The 15,682-nt window shown below is 49.2% G+C and overlaps 1 protein-coding gene and 1 pseudogene across 5 annotated transcripts in view; one reads left to right on the top strand and one right to left on the bottom strand.

The window, feature by feature from the left end:
- The window catches only part of LOC144144408 (lysosomal alpha-mannosidase-like), a 225,508-nt gene that overhangs the window by 43,711 nt on the left and 166,115 nt on the right, over positions 1–15,682 (top strand). The window lies entirely within an intron of this gene.
- LOC144169253 (peptidyl-prolyl cis-trans isomerase pseudogene) lies at positions 11,154–11,962 on the bottom strand (annotated as a pseudogene).

Consider the following 15,682-nt stretch of genomic DNA (forward strand, 5'->3'; position numbering starts at 1 on the left):
GGAAGACAGTTCCTTCGTGGCACGTTTCAATGTAATGCGTTCCATCCAATACAGCATGCGCGGAGGCGGTACAGCGTGTGTGTATGTATATATATATATATATATATACAGAAACATAGGTCGGCAGTCTACAACGCCAAAGGAGGCATAGGGGTGTGGTTAGGTTCTATTTTTTACTATGGTTAATGAAGTTAAGATTTTTTTTTTCAATATAAGAAAGGAAGAAAGAAAGAAAAACACGCGCCCAGAGTGGGGACCGAACCCACGCCTTTCGATTAGATCGAAATCGAAAGGCGTGGGTTCGGTCCCCACTCTGGGCGCGTGTTTTTCTTTCTTTCTTTCTTCCTTATATTAAAAAAAATCTTAACTTCATTAACCATAGTAAAAAATAGAGCCTAACCACACCCCTATGCCTCCTTTGGCGTTGTAGACTGCCGACCTATGTTTCTGTATTTCCTCAACGAGCCCCTCATTTACTTACTATATATACATGTTTGTCACGCTATAAAAGACGGACTATATTTGCAGAGCGATTGTTTCTCTGTGGCTGTGAGACGCCTTCGTGAACTTAACACAAGAAGAGAAGAAAAGCGGTTAATCACCCTAAGAGTATGCAGTGACGCAAAAACAGCACCGGAATTCTCCGCCACGACCAACGATGTACACGATGAGTTGAAGAGTTGTCTGCGCAAGTTACCGAAAACTGAGATTGAACTGATAGACATGCACTTAGAAGAAGAATTTGCTAGAAACATTGACTACGAAGGTGAAATTATGCATGTGATGATCCATCCGATTATACTATGGATTGAAAGACAAAAAATCTGAAACCATCGAACAGTGCCAAATAATGGGGAAATTGAATTCATAGGAAAACTTCAGAGACTTTATTACATTGACTGAGCAGTGTTACGACTCACAAGATTTGAAAAACCCCGATGAACACGCCTCTATGATAGAAACGGCGCATGTGTGGCATGTCTTTCTCCAGGAAGAAAGTAAGAAAATAACCGGTTGGCTGACGGCACGTTACCTTCAAACCAAGTGTATCATGCGCTTGTGCTCATTTGAAGAGTTCCCTGAAATGACTACGAGCTGCAGACCTTGTGCCGTATGTGTTCAGCCTAAAACCAAACCATATATATATATATATATATATATATATATATATATATATATATATATATATATATATATATATATATTATACCATCTACCCCCAAGCACAAGAAGCAAAAATACCTGAACATAAATACCCCAGAAAGTGGAGGGTAAAATAGCCCTCCCTGTAGCGCAGTGGTCATCGCACCAGACCGGTAGTCTTGAGGTCGTGGGTTCGGATCCCACCCGGCGGCATTTTTTCTCCACTTTATTTCTTTCTTTCCAAATTCTTTGTCTGTTTCAATGACTTACCACATCCTCCGCTTTGCTTTCCGAGGTTTTCTTGACTGCCAACCCTTATTTCTGTCATATATATATATATATATATATATATATATATATATATATATATATATATATATATATATATATATATATATATATATATATATATATATATATATATATATATATATATATATATATATATATATATATATATATATATATATATATATTGCAAGACTCGGACACGGGAGACTTGAGGGACGCGTTTAATGACGACGCAACCTCGCCGAGAGGCCGTTGCGAAAAGCGATGGTGAAGAAGGCGCGAGGATGGAAGATGAAGAAGATGGTATGGTGCTCGCGTGCGCCACACTGATGATGAGTTGCTAGGTGGGATTGGCCATTCGAGTAACAGTTATGAAACAACGATGACGCCTGTGCTCACTATATATATAAGATAAACGGTTCGGCTAGTGAAGGTTAAATAGTAAAAAGGGGCGCAACAAAAAATTCAGTTCCCCTCCACTCTGTGAAGGATGGCCAGCAAAGCTGCAGTGCTGAGCCTCAACGTGAGGTTTGACTGGGTCTTAGTCCAAGGGGTGCACGAAGCAAAACACGTTTGTTTGTAATTTGCGATTGAGCATTGTTCCTGGTTATTAACTGAAAGTCCAGTCCTGTCCTGTCACTGCCCCTCGCGCATGCTCAGCACGGATCTTCACGAGCCATGTGAAACGGCTATCAAGCGGCTCCGACGACGCGTCAGACTTGGCTACTGCGCAATTGAGGCGCACACCTGGGCACGCGCCGGCGCCAGGCGTCTGCCGCGGCTCTGAAGCAACACAATCCAACACAATACACTTTAATCCAATCCAATCCAAATCCAATCCTATCTAATCAAAGCCAAGCCAAGTCACTCCAATCCAATCCAATGCCCCTCGCACTTGCGCAGAACGGCCCTTCACGGCACACGCGAAACTGCTCAACCTCGGCCAGTGTAGCTTACGCTACAAAACACACAGGAATCGTGGGTAGAAATGTATTATAGCGCGGGTATGGTAATCACGGCGCATGCTCTATGAAGGCCGTAGGACCGTTTTAATTTTGTATGATTTTTTTCCATGCCCCGGTGGTGTGGCGAGCAGTTTTACGATTCCGGGGATTTGAGTGGGCTCCGCAACGTGGCGCGGCGCTCGCTAGCGATTCCTGTCTACATCGCTCTGGGACCGGAGACGATCTGCTGGATCCTAGCCATTTACAGCTTTGCTGTAAAAACATAACATGTTTACTTCGAAAACATAACTTTACATCGACGTTTCGGACGGGGACCGTCCTTTATCAAGAGTAATATCTTACAGAATGGAAGTGGTTTATACACAGTTCAAGCACTTGAGGTTCTGGGGGCGGTGACATACGGTGACATACCTCATGCCCCTGGAATTAGCGAGCACTTGGTGCGTGTTCTGCGCCCCTACAGTGTACGGGCAGCGAACGCGCCAACACAAAGGTTCGGCACTCCCTGGTGAACGTCAACGACAAGATAACGAAAGAAAAATTCCTTGGCGTTATATACATAATTCCCTGCGCAGAATGCGATCGAAGCTATAAAGGCGCAAAATAGGCAATTTTCAGCAGACTCCAACAGCACATGTACGACGTATCAAAAAAGGTATCTTCTAGCGCTTTAGCCGAATACGTAGAAGCGACTCGACATGAAATAGACTGGGCCAATGCAAAAATAATCGGAAAAGAGAAGAATTGGACCTCACGGCTTTGTGTTGAATCCCTGACAATACAGACCACGGAGCACACGCTTAATCACAATGACGGCAACTTTACACACGTGCACGCGCGTTGTCTACGTCACATCTTAAAGCAAACATAACCGGATTGCATTCGCCCCCTCATTTCATTCGGAAAAAGGCTCCCGTAAAAGAGCCCAATTAATTAATTAATAATTAATTGTTAATGTGGAAAGTGAGGACCACCAGCAGGCGTAGTTTGTGTCACGTACCTAAGGGTGGACACCGGCACGCCTGCTGGTGTGGTTGATGGGGAACACAGGTATACAGGAAAGGCAGAAAAGGGAGAGGATACATATATGCATATATGCAAGACCGAACACTGCATATGTACAATATATACAAGACTAAAGACTAAACGTTAAGAATAAAAAACAAGGCCACAGTTCAGTTTGCTACCTGGGGAGAAAGCGGAGAGCCGGGAGGAGTCCCGAGGCGTTCAGGTAGTAACCCAGGGCCTCATGGACTCCCTCCTGCTCTCTGGCACCGCCCGGTGGCCACAAAATCTCTTCAAAGGGCCGAGCTCTCTCCACGAGGGCGGCCAGCCGTACAGCCCTCCCTACCGCAAACTGAGGGCACTCGAGGACCAAATGCGGCAGCGTCTGCACGGTCGCCCGGCAGTGCTGTCACGACAGGTCGTCGGTCAGTTCCAAGAGGTGTTTTCGCTCGGCCATCCACACGCATCCCCCACGGAGGCGCAGGACCACCGAGCGTTGCCGACGTGGCAGTCGTGTGGCCCGAACGGATGGTGGGGCCTCTCCAGCGGCCCGCCGAGTATCTGGGTGCTGGGCCCGCACATGCTGCTGGACCAGGAAGCAGGCGTCATCTGCAGCTTCCTGGGCCGCCGTGGGCGAAGGGGGAAGCTCGGGGTCGTCGGCGGCGAGCTCGTCTTCCCACTCGTTGCCCTCCTGCCCAGTGTGGGCTAGCACCCACTGCATCCGCAGGGGAGCTAGCTCCCCGTTCAGCCAGCCGTGCCACCTTATCCCACACGGCCGGCACCAGGAGTGAGCGTGGGTCGCCCTCCGGGATCCGCAGTAGGGCCACCCGGGAATAGCACAGCAGGGCGCAACGCTCGGGGTTGGCTCCAGCTCCAAGCAGCAGGTCCAGACCTAAGCTTACGCCAACCAATTCGGCCGTGGCGGATGACGCGGTGCAGTGCAGCCGGGCCTGCCTGGTGGCCTCACCCTATAGCATTGCTGCCGCCGTGGGCAAACCCTGCCGCTGCCGCGCGGAGCCGCCTGTGTAGGCCAGGGTGTGGCCCTCCAGGTCGCCTCACAAGACGGCCCGGGCCAACTGCAGCTGCCCGCAGTGCGATGTCCGCCGCTTGCTGCGCAGGCCCGGGATCTGCACGTGAACCTCGGCCACAAGGGCAGGGGGCGGCTGGCGGGAGGGGGTGGCGGGGAGAGCTTTCACGGGGGCCACCACCTGCTTATACAGGGCCAGCATGCGCCCCATGCGCGAGTGGCGATGTGTGCGCAGCCGCTGCAACAGAGGGCTCCCGCCGCCTTACCTCCGCCCGCCGCAGCTGGTCAGTGTGGCCCAGGGCGCGCTGCTCCGCCGTCATTTAGAGCGTCCACGCTCCCGCTTCAGCCAGCGTCTTCTCACACTGGGCACCTCGAGGCAGACCCAGGCAGGTGCGGCCGTCCCTGTGGTGGTCGTCCTTCAGCTGCCGCCAGCTGGGCTTGTGCAGGGTGGTCAGCGGCAGCGCGCACATGAGCAGCGCAAGAGCCAAGGCATCGTAGAGCCGCAGGGCCGTTTGCTGCGGGAAGCCCCGGCCCCTGGCAGCCATCTTCCGCGCGGCCGTGGTGGCCATCTGTGCCCTGGCTCGGAGCTCGTTGGCAGCCTGGCGGAACTTGACGCAGGGGTCCAGTGTGAGCCTCACGTAGCGCACACTGGTCTTCCAGCTGAGCTTCTCACAATCGATGTGCAGGCACCAGACCCTTCTACTGGACTGGGCGTCCGGGTGCACCAGCAGCGCCTCTGTCTTGCTGGACCACAGCTGCAGGCCGACGTTGGCCAGCTTTTCCCGCACTACGCCCAGGGCCGCTTGCAGCTGCAGCACGACGTTTCGGCAGCCCTCTTGGGGCCCAGCGCCCTCAGGGCCACGTCGTAGGCGTGCACAGACATGTACACCTCGTGTGCCCCTCCCCTGGGCAAGCAGTCTGGCAGAGCCGCCATGACCAGGCACGACTGAGCGCTGCGGGGCGCCCACGTCCACTGGCCCAGGCGCCGATAAACATTCATGGTCATTGCCAGTTTTTTATTGTTGTCATCCCTTGAGTCGCACCTTTAAATAAACAGTTATAATAATAATTGTCATTTTACAATACGATTAACATTCTTGGCCTGCTTCACCCATTGGGATGTATGTCCCCGTCTAGCCTCTTACGATGACGTAGAGTGAACTAGAATGTGGGGTAGTGCCCCAAACAGTGGTGCGGAGGCACGCCCGTTGGCATAGACACCGCCAGAAGGCGTCACTTCCACTTTTTGCAGCTGCCGTAGCGCGGCGAGGTACGTCTCTAAGCAAGCAAACGTTCTCTCATTCTTTTACAGCGAAGCTGTTTACGTCTATCCCCAGTATGCTTGCCCGCGTACGTTCCCAGTGGTAAGAGGGAGGGGAAGGGGTGGGGAGTTCCGGTGCCACGAAATTCCCACGAACAGAAATCGTGGTGGGAAGGCAACTGCTTTTTAATAATAATGTTGTGCAATTTTGAAGAGTAAGCAATTAGGCAACATATATGAAAAAATAAAAAATAAAACATGAAGCAGTGACCATTTACCACATATTTTACCGCCCAGCCATTATGCGGTGCTACGGATTACATTAAGCCACCGCCAAGAGGCGTAACTACGAGATATATTTTCTCCGTCTTATTTCGTTTTGTTGAAATCGCGATTATGTCTGTGGAATCACCCATCACAATGCCATTAACTCCTTAGAGTTAGGGCTGCGTGCGGCCCGTCACCTCCGTACATGTTTAAATACCAGCGGTGTACCTTTTTTCATTAGTCTCAGCATACAAAAAAACCTCACTGCAGCCAGATAAATGCTACCTATGAATTCGATGCTTCGGTCACCTAGAATAATTTGTTAGCAATCACCTTCTGGAGGGTGTAAACAAAAACTTTGTTAAAATTAAGCTTTAGTTAACGCTCAGTCACTGCGTATTGATCTGATCACTGGAATGCATTTTGACCCCTCATTCACACAGCCGTCACCTTCTCCGTCACGCATCGTCACGTCAAAAAACCGCGACGGAGACGTAACGGAGTAGCGTTCGTACTGGAGCTCTCCGTCAGAGTACAGGGTCGTCTGCCTAGTAATCAATTTAGCCTAGAATTGAGGGTACTTAATCTGAAAAGTAACGAAAATGGCTTAGATTTTTACGTGTGCTCACTTTTCGCTAAATTTAGCCGTAAAAATTTAATTTGTTTTCTGATTAGCTGGTTTACCACGGTGCGTGGTCCCGTCGCGTAGAGGGAACGGAAACGCAGAGCTCGGCTTCCCGTCACCGTCGCACCGTTTTCGCCGAGAAATCGCCCGAGAAATCTAAGCCCATGAGAAAAGACGGTGACGTGACGGTGTCGTGACAGGGTGAAAAACGGCTGTGTGAATGATGCCTGAGACGGTATCCTGGACTTGTGCGTCACCATTATTACGTCTCCGTTCCGCCTGACCCCCGCCTTCGTTCCTTTCGCTGCACTGAGCAATCTGATAACGAATTATGCGATTACGAACTGAAAGGGTAATCTGACGCGTGAGGCAGGGAGTGAAACTCTGTTGGAAAGACGCTCTTAAAATTGTCGACACTCCCCCTCCGGAACAACTAACACTAGCAGACGGGCAGCAAGTTGGACTGGTCAAGGAAAACGCATCTTCGATAAAAAAGCTGCGCTGAAAAACACGAAACAGCAGAACAATTCAGAAAGAATGAGCGCCAAATGGGACAGTGCGGGACCAGCCGGCCTTTCCGCATGTGTCATATACTTCTGTGATGTTTTTACTACAAGATAAATGCAGTAATCCTTCCTTAACTGAAAGTCGTAAAATCTGCTGAAAATTTCCAGATAAGCGGAGTTTCGAGCTAAGCGAAATGCCGAAAATTTGTGGCCAGGTCGCTGAAATAAAAGCTAATGCTGGTAACAAAAGTTCCACTGAACAGGGGAGCTTTCGTAATAAAGGCTAAAATGCTCGCAGGAAAAACGAATCTTCATTATTGCGGAAGAAAGAACTGCGTGCTGCTTGCCGTTTCGCATTCGCATCTGCATCCCACCATAGCGTTTTCGAGCTGCTCAGTGCATCACGTCAATTGTTGGTCGCTACCGCTACATGTACATACCTTGTTGCGATGCGGACGCAGCATCTTTGTGGTTTCTGTCGTCGTTTCTGTCCACAGCTCTCTCAACGATGTAGGCAGCATTCCGCTAACAGGGACATCAGCCTCGTCCAGCGTGTACTCCGCATAAATTTGCCGTGTACGACTGCGTTGGGCGCAAGGTGGGAGCTAAGCTTTCTAACGGAGACGTCATCAGTTGCCTGCGGTGGACTTCACCTTGGGTCCTCTCCGCCAACATTTCGAGATATCCGCGGTCCCCCGAAAACACATTTCGAGACAAAGGGGGTCAAATACACGGCTTCTATGGGAGGTAAATGCACGGTGAAAAAAAAATTTCGACTTAACCGATATTTCGAGATATCCGAGTTCGAGTTAACGAGGGATTACTGTTACGTAGTGCCTACAAGGTAAGGGGATACAGTTTCTTGCAACGAATAAAGTGCGTACCACACGCTAAGAGTTTTCTCTGCTACGTGTATTATCATTAACAAAAAGGGACATTTATGCTCGAAGCACGGCACTTTCTTCCGTCGCAGTAATGACACGCTTGAATATGGGAGAGGTCGGACAAATGAAGGTATGTCTCGAGCAAAACCCGTATTTCGGTGTTTTGCTTATTCGGTGGCTGAAGGCAGCAAAAAAAAAAAAAAGAGCAAGAATTATTTGCATGTGAGCTCTGCGCGGAAAAATATAAAACCATGCGGTAGGCCCTTTCGTTTTCCCGGGGAAGCGCCATTTTCAAAAAATATTAGCGCACTTGATGACCCGAAGCTACTCCTGTGCTATGAGGGTAAGCGTACATATCAAGGCATCAGAGTAAGTTAGACCCCCCCGGGGTTCTTCAACGCGCTTCGAAGTCTCTGCAAATAAACGTTTTCGTTTTCCCTCTAAATTAGAAAAACGGCGAAGTGATGTGGTGTCAAACCCGCGTCCTTGTGGCCAGCAGCCAACGACTTAACTGGCTTAACCACTGAGCAATTTTTGAGGGTAACACTGGTCAAGTATTTACCTTTTGCATACGGGCAAAGCAACAAGTACGCATGTTTCGGCTCCGGAACTTCGCGATTGCGCAGTGCAGCAATCTTACGGCCCGTTTGCATAGTTGCAGCGAGGGAAGGTCAAAGTTGGTATGTTTCCTATCGCCGGCTGGCTGCCGCGGATGTGAAATTTCGTTTTCTCAGCTTTGCACTCTGTTCTTGCCAGCAGCAGAACACTGTTACAGCTTTGAGGCGCGTCCCTCTCCTCGTGTTAAGACCACGAAGAGAGCATTGATAGCGTTGTGTCTTGTCTGAAGGGGAAAGTGCGCGAGAGGCTACAACGCTAATGGTGCGTGAAAGGGAAAAGCGTCGAATGGTGTTGATCGCGCATTTCCTACAGCGGATGGTCGAACCAAGTCCTTGTGAACCGGTAACCGTTATTTCTTTTTCCGTTCAGCTCCGGTTCTGGTTCAGCGTGCTCAAAAAATACCGGTTTGGGTTCGCGTTCAGTTCCGGCAAAAATGCCCGTTCGGTTCCGGTTTTCAGTTTGGTTCGGTTCCAGTTCGACACACTTCTACAAACTGCGCTATCTCCGCACGCGTTGGCAGCGCAGAACAAGGCTTGTTGGCGTTGCTGTGTTCTTTTCTTCCTGGCACATACGCACTTCTGGGATCGGTCGGGAATCTGGAGGTTCGATGGGTTAATGTGCCCGCCCCACAAAATTCCTTATGCTGGCAACTGGGTATGTAAGAGTTGCACAATAGTGCGTGCCACGTGACACCTGAGCGTGACGGCAGCTGAGTAGAACAGGTGCACATCAGCCGCGCAGAACCCTGATGCTAGGGTGCACTGTGGCGCTTGCCGGTCTGCTTACTGCCGTAATTCACGGAGTAAGGCGAAGAAATTAAAGCGAGGAAACAGTATCAAACGCGGTGTGGGATAAAAGGAGCCGCTCGAAGTAATTTGTGCCAAAAGACAAAGAAACGAAAGCGAAGAAAGAGACGCAAGTACGGCGAGGTTGTTAAAAAGTAACGTCGGGATTTGGCCTTCAAAACGCCTAAGCAGACTTAGCAGCACCGAAAATGGTTTTTCTCTACTTTCTTTCTTTCAATCATCAAAAAATTGGTGGTCCCATGCAGCGGTTAGGTTAGACGTAACGCGTAGTTTTCGTCATGGCATACCTTGGTTAAAATGAACTGGCGTGTGGCATTCTTTTTAGTGTTTTTGTGGTTGGCGTAGTTGCTAATTTTTCAGAGCGCCGATGGGGGCGAGTGCGTCGAGAAATACGAGACGTGAGCAGAAACGTCCAGTTTCAATCTCCCTGGTGAAACGGCCACCAGCTCGAAGCGCATAGCACCCCCTTCTCCCCCCTTCCCCGCCGCAAGTCGCTTTCCCGGCACCGACGCCAAGTCCAAGGAAGCCAGCGTAAACTCGTGCAAAGGACAGATAGCAAAAACGACATACGTAACAAACGTGCAACAACAAACAGTGAAGCAAAAACAAACAAAAAAAAAGTGGCCGCGTATCTGCTCCTCTCGTTGAAAATGTCGACGAAATACGATAGTCGACTGGCGCCCCTGCCAAGTAAATGCCTCCCTTCTCTTTCCCGCTCACATCTCATGCTGTTCCTCTCCTGTCAAGTTACTCCCAAGGTAACACGCTAAAGATTTGCTCAAGTCAATTTAAATTCACCGCGTTCCAAAGCTTCAAGGCGGCTGCCTCGATGCCAACGCTGCCGTACGGCGGAGACGCGCGTTAATCGAGGCACCCTACTACAACGTTCATAGAACCACGTTGCCCTACACTATGAGCTTGCCAAGCGGAACCTGGAACCTATCTAGTGGAACCTTTCGTTGCGTTTGCCGTTTGATTTCTTATATGCCGCCAGGAGCTATAGTAACACTGGTAACAGCAGGCGCCGGTTTTCTGCAGTTGATATAGTATTTGTTCGCTATAGAAAAAAACCAAGCATCCATGAATGCTTTAATAAAAGAACACTTCACATATCACTTATATATTGATTTTCTGACTTATATTTGCGTAATGTCTTGTTCTTGTTCAAGACTGTTGACAATTATGAAAATTGACACCGGACTTAGGCGTTTAGATGTGGCTGTTGGTATAAAGACAGCAGCTTCTGTTTCACTTTGGCCTAGTGGCTGAATAGAGTCACAGACAGACAGACAGACCAAAATTTCTGCGTTCAAGTACCCCAAGAAAGACCATCATCTTTAAACCGATGGCAAGAGCACAAGCAAAAGCAAAATAAAACAAATGCATTTTATAAACAAACGTTTATTTAAAAGAAATATCTAGGGAAAAAAGCAAGCGAAAGCGCTATTCATTGGAGCAGTCACACGGGAGATAAAAATTGTCTGCCGGAAATGGCTGCAGAGGCGGAATTGTCCACAGCTGTCCACAGTTGCTGATGACGATCTTCGTGGATGTAATGCCGGAATGCGGGCCGCAGGCCTTTGACGACGCCGCCGAACACTACGTGCTTGCCATCCTGACAGCTGGTCTTACCACTGGACCACTTGAAAGCTGGATGAAGCAGCGCGAGCAGTGCACTGAATTAGTGAAAAACGAAAATCCAAAATAGCACGCCCTGCACGGTTCCAGGTGTTTCGTGCGCGCTGCGCTAGGGCGTAGGATCTCGCATCTGAAGCAGCCCCGGAAGCGGGATGATGAGCCGGAATTCTCAACGGAGCCAGATGGGCAGCCATCAGAAGCCGGCTTTCAAGCCGCCTATCTGGGAGCCGATTCCCCACCTGTCCAGTATGCCACCCTTCCAGGAATGCCACACTCGGCTACGTAGCAAGCCCCGGCGGTCGCAGTCGACGGTGGACCTGTCAACACGGGGGCATGACAAGCATGCAGCGTGCAAGGTGCCCCAATCGGCCTCCAAGGACTCGCAGGTCGTCTTGCCTGGGACGACCGGACGCAGATCGTCTACCCCCGCTCGGGCTTTGAATTCTTCCTCCACCCATTCGGTAGCTTCAAAAAACTGGAAACCGTTGGTGTTGGCGCCTGCTTTCGCCATGAACAGGATTCCCGGGCTCGTGTGCTTCAGCTGGACATTCTCGTCCTCGAGCTTGTCCCCGTAGACGGACTTTCCTCCGATCCCGTTGTGGTCCGTGAAGTCCCCGCCCTGGCACACGAACGTCGGGACGATCCGGTAGAAGGTAGAGCCCGTGTAGCCGAATCCCTTTTCCCCCGTGCACAGAGGCCGGACGTTCTCCGCTGTCTTAGGAACCACGTCGGGTCGCAACGCCATCACGATGCGGCCCAAATACCTCGTGGTTGCCGAACGGTGCGCCCAGTCTGTCAAGCCTACCTCGCTGATGGAAAGGCGCGTTGGGCTGTTCATCGAGGCGGCGAGATAAGGCGACGTGGACAACCGCGTTCGATGGCTGGTGCTCGCTGTCTGCGCTTTGGCCGAACCCGGAGAGCGAGTGCGCGTGCAAGAAGGCAGCGCGAGGCGGAGCTGCGTCGGCTTCGTCGCCTGTTACAAAAGCACCACATGCAGCGAGAGAAAAAGGAAAAAGAAAGATCTTACACGTTCACTTCTCACTGTTCATTTCCTCCATATGTACATACAATTCCTAATGCCTATGAGTTTTTTTATAAGCATTGCGTATAATCTGTTTCAGCCATATAATTTGCTTTCAACATATTACCATGCATTGCCGCAGCAAGCTGTGCACGTCAGTCTGTTGGCGGCGCACGTGGGTGCACGTGCGTGCAATTTGTACTGTGGTTGCATGGGTTTCCTCGCTGTGTCTGTTTTTTTTTTTTTTTAATTCTGGATATCAACCGTGCTGTGAGGACGGTTGGAAATTGACGCAACACCCTCTTCTTGAATCCGCCATGCCGAACAAGTGCTGCGTCCCTCAGTGCCGCGGAAATGACGACGGCTCAAGTGAAAGGTGCGCGTTTCCAGATTTCCCCAAGACGAGCAACTACGCAGGAAGTGTGCGCGCCATTCCACAAGAGTACATCGGTCCTTAACAGTATTCCAGGGGGAGTTATCCCGCAGAATTTTCTTCCTCCTTCCCAACGCAATTCAGGGGACTCAGCATTTACCCTTCAAAAAGCACATTTTATGGGAAGCCCATGCAGCGCGTACCCGAAAGAAAAGGTTGGCTTTAAACGAGGTCTCGTTTGTTTAAAGGGCTCCGAGCGGCACTTTGTACCCAAGATGTATTCACGGGACTTCGCGCGTTGACGAACAAAACAAGCTAAATTGTGAGAAATGCAGAGAAACATTGACACTGAGTAAGGCGATTTAATTGTCAGTTGCAAAAAAGCTTCATGACTTAATCAAAGCGACGGATCGGGGAGGGTTTGTGCATCCAGCAATGCCTTTTGTATAAACGCTGTCACGCATAATTATGCCTGGAGACGAACCAGCGCCAAGTGGTTACACACCTCACCGCGGAGCGCCTGACCAACGGCGAGTCGTCAGATTATGACACATATGACGACGGACACACCAACAAGCTAGTTTTGAAGCATGTGTTGTAGTGTAGCATGAACAATCTCCTGAAGAACTCTTCTAGGACTACACATGACGAGATTTTGAAAGCTCGTTCGGACTCAAAAAAAAAAAAAAGTTGCAAACGCTAGTCAAAACATTGCTCTAAATTGCCATTGCGGTGTAAATAAATTTGTTCAGAAAAATGCTCGCAGTCTTTCGATTTCGTTAATAAGGCATGCTCAATGTCTCTGCGACTTATACAGTCAAATCTCGTTACTACGAACCCCACATTAACGAATTTCTCGAATTTGTGAACATTTTGAAAATTCCTGTCAGATTGTCTATATTTTCGATGTAAAAATATTTTAAAACTAGGAATTTCAGTATAGCGCTTATTTCAGAATAACGCACGCAATTGAAATAAATTGCGTGCGTTCAGAAAAACAAACGCGAGAGTTGCGGCGCTGTTACTTTACCCGAATTCATGATACTGATGTTCCTCGACTATAAAGGACATTGGAGGAACATCAGTATCACGAATTCGGGTAAAGTAACAGCGCTGCAACTCTCGCGTGAAATAGAAGTCGCCGTTTCTGTGTGTGTTCCCCCAAGTGCAGTAGCTACCGTCATCGCCATGTTGAGTGCAAATTGGTAGCGCCATCACAAAACTGTAGCTTAATGTGCAGTAGCCCAGCCAGCCGAGCCGCCTTTGCCCCTTTTCTCTCTCGTTGCTTTGGGTGTTAGTCGATGGCCGGGCAGTAGATCGGTCGTTGTTCGTGCTTAATATTAACGTGTGCGGACGGGTATTTATTTGTTATGAGTCATCTGGCTGCGAAGTCTGTGCGAGATCCAACGATGAATGCAGCAAGCGATACAGCCAAGAGGAAGCGAAAGAAGCATCTTCCCGATGCGAACGAACACGCCTGTGTGCCACAGAACACAGAATATGATATGGTGTCGAAAATTGGTGTTTTAGTGCCCATAAACCCAGTCCACACCTCCATTGCTCGGTGCAATGATCTACCCGATGAGGTATTGTGCAGAATGGTATCAGTCGTGCGTGCGGCACTCGCCAGAAGAAAAAAAAACTGATTTCTTCAAATGAAGCTGCTTTGAAGTGAGTGCAATGATTTTGATTTGAGAGTTTGCTTGTCTGCACACGCGTATACTGCCAAGATACGTCATTTTCACTCCCAGGTTTAAGACTGGCTTATAACCGTTTCTCATTACAACGATATTTCAAAATGCGTAAAGACCGCTTATATCGAACACGAATACATCAAATTATTGCCTATATCGAACCTTTGTATAATTCCGCTAAAAATTACATGCATTTAAAACTTTTTATATCGAACGCGATTTTGCTCACAATGGATATATCGAACTCTCCCGCGCGGGATTTTTCGCTCTCCTTAGGGATGCGGCAGGCTTTCCCGCAATACATCGGCACGCAGCGGTGGCGCGGGTGTCGCTTGCGAATCCCTCGCGAGCTCGGGCGCGTCCAAACCGGAAGTGGCAGAGTGGACCAGCTCCACGCATACAAGCCGTTGGAGCCGAAAGCGCCACATTGGGAGCTGCGGGCTGCGCGCATTTTCTCGGTTCGCTGGGTTCGCCGTTATTCGCTTGTATCCATGCTTGTCTCCGCTCTGTCGAAGACGCCGAGGACTCCGTACCGCTTCCGGGCACGAGCGAAGCCGTCGCTGCCGTGGCCCTGCTACAGCAATACTGCAGTGCCATTGAGGGTAGCGGTCTTGTGCTTGTCGACTGTTAGGTACAGTGGAGCAAGCAGTCACCAGCAACGCGTTGCGCTCCAAGAAGCAGGCTACACTCACGCAGTTCTTCCGCCCCAATAAATTATTGTGTTCTTTCCGAGAAAGTGTCGTATCAATAGTGAACTGCAGGGTGGTAAGAGCTCAGCGTTAGCTCGTGATTCCGTCGGCGAGATTGCTCTCATATAAGTTTTTTTTTTTTTTTTTGCTTCACTTTCTATATCGAATTTTCGCTATATCGACCTATTTCACAATCCTCGCGCTGTTCGATATAAGCGGGCTTTACTGTAACGAACGGTTTTGGGTGGTCCCACGTGATTCATTATATCGAGATATGACTAAATATATAACATTTGGCTGGTATTTTCTTACTACCTGCCAACTGCGGGAAATCGCAACTCAGGAAGGAAAATGTTTGGCAAATACGCATTATCACACCAGGGGAGTAAACCTTTAATTTTTGATAAGCATGGAATGTTAACGCGTTTCTACGAGTCGTTTCGGTTTATTTCAACATTCATGAATGTTTTACGTGTAGGTAATTCTTTCCGATATATGACTGTGCGTTGAAGGTGTTTTTTTGTTCAATATATTAATTAGACCACAATTTTGTTATCTATTGCATGCACAACCAAGATTCGATGAAGAAAAATGAGCATTGCGTATCAAATATCTCTTTTCCTGTTTACTACCGCGCTGGAAATGTAGTGCTGGAAACTCCACGAACGGAGTTTTCAAGCGCTTGCTATTCCTTTTGAGCAAGCAAGTTTTTTTTACGACTATACTCCCGGACAAGTTTATGTGGCAATGGAGAGAAAGCCACGGCGGAGGGAGAGCTAAGTGCTTTGTGTTACAGCGCCAAAGTAGCTCCCGATAAATTGGTTTTGGTTTCAGTTTCGGCGTGACCGATACGTATTTGATACAGTTCA

Source organism: Haemaphysalis longicornis, unplaced genomic scaffold, assembly GCF_048455015.1.
Source record: "Haemaphysalis longicornis isolate Haplotype H1 unplaced genomic scaffold, Haemaphysalis longicornis Haplotype H1 scaffold_1, whole genome shotgun sequence".
Taxonomy (NCBI): domain Eukaryota; kingdom Metazoa; phylum Arthropoda; class Arachnida; order Ixodida; family Ixodidae; genus Haemaphysalis; species Haemaphysalis longicornis.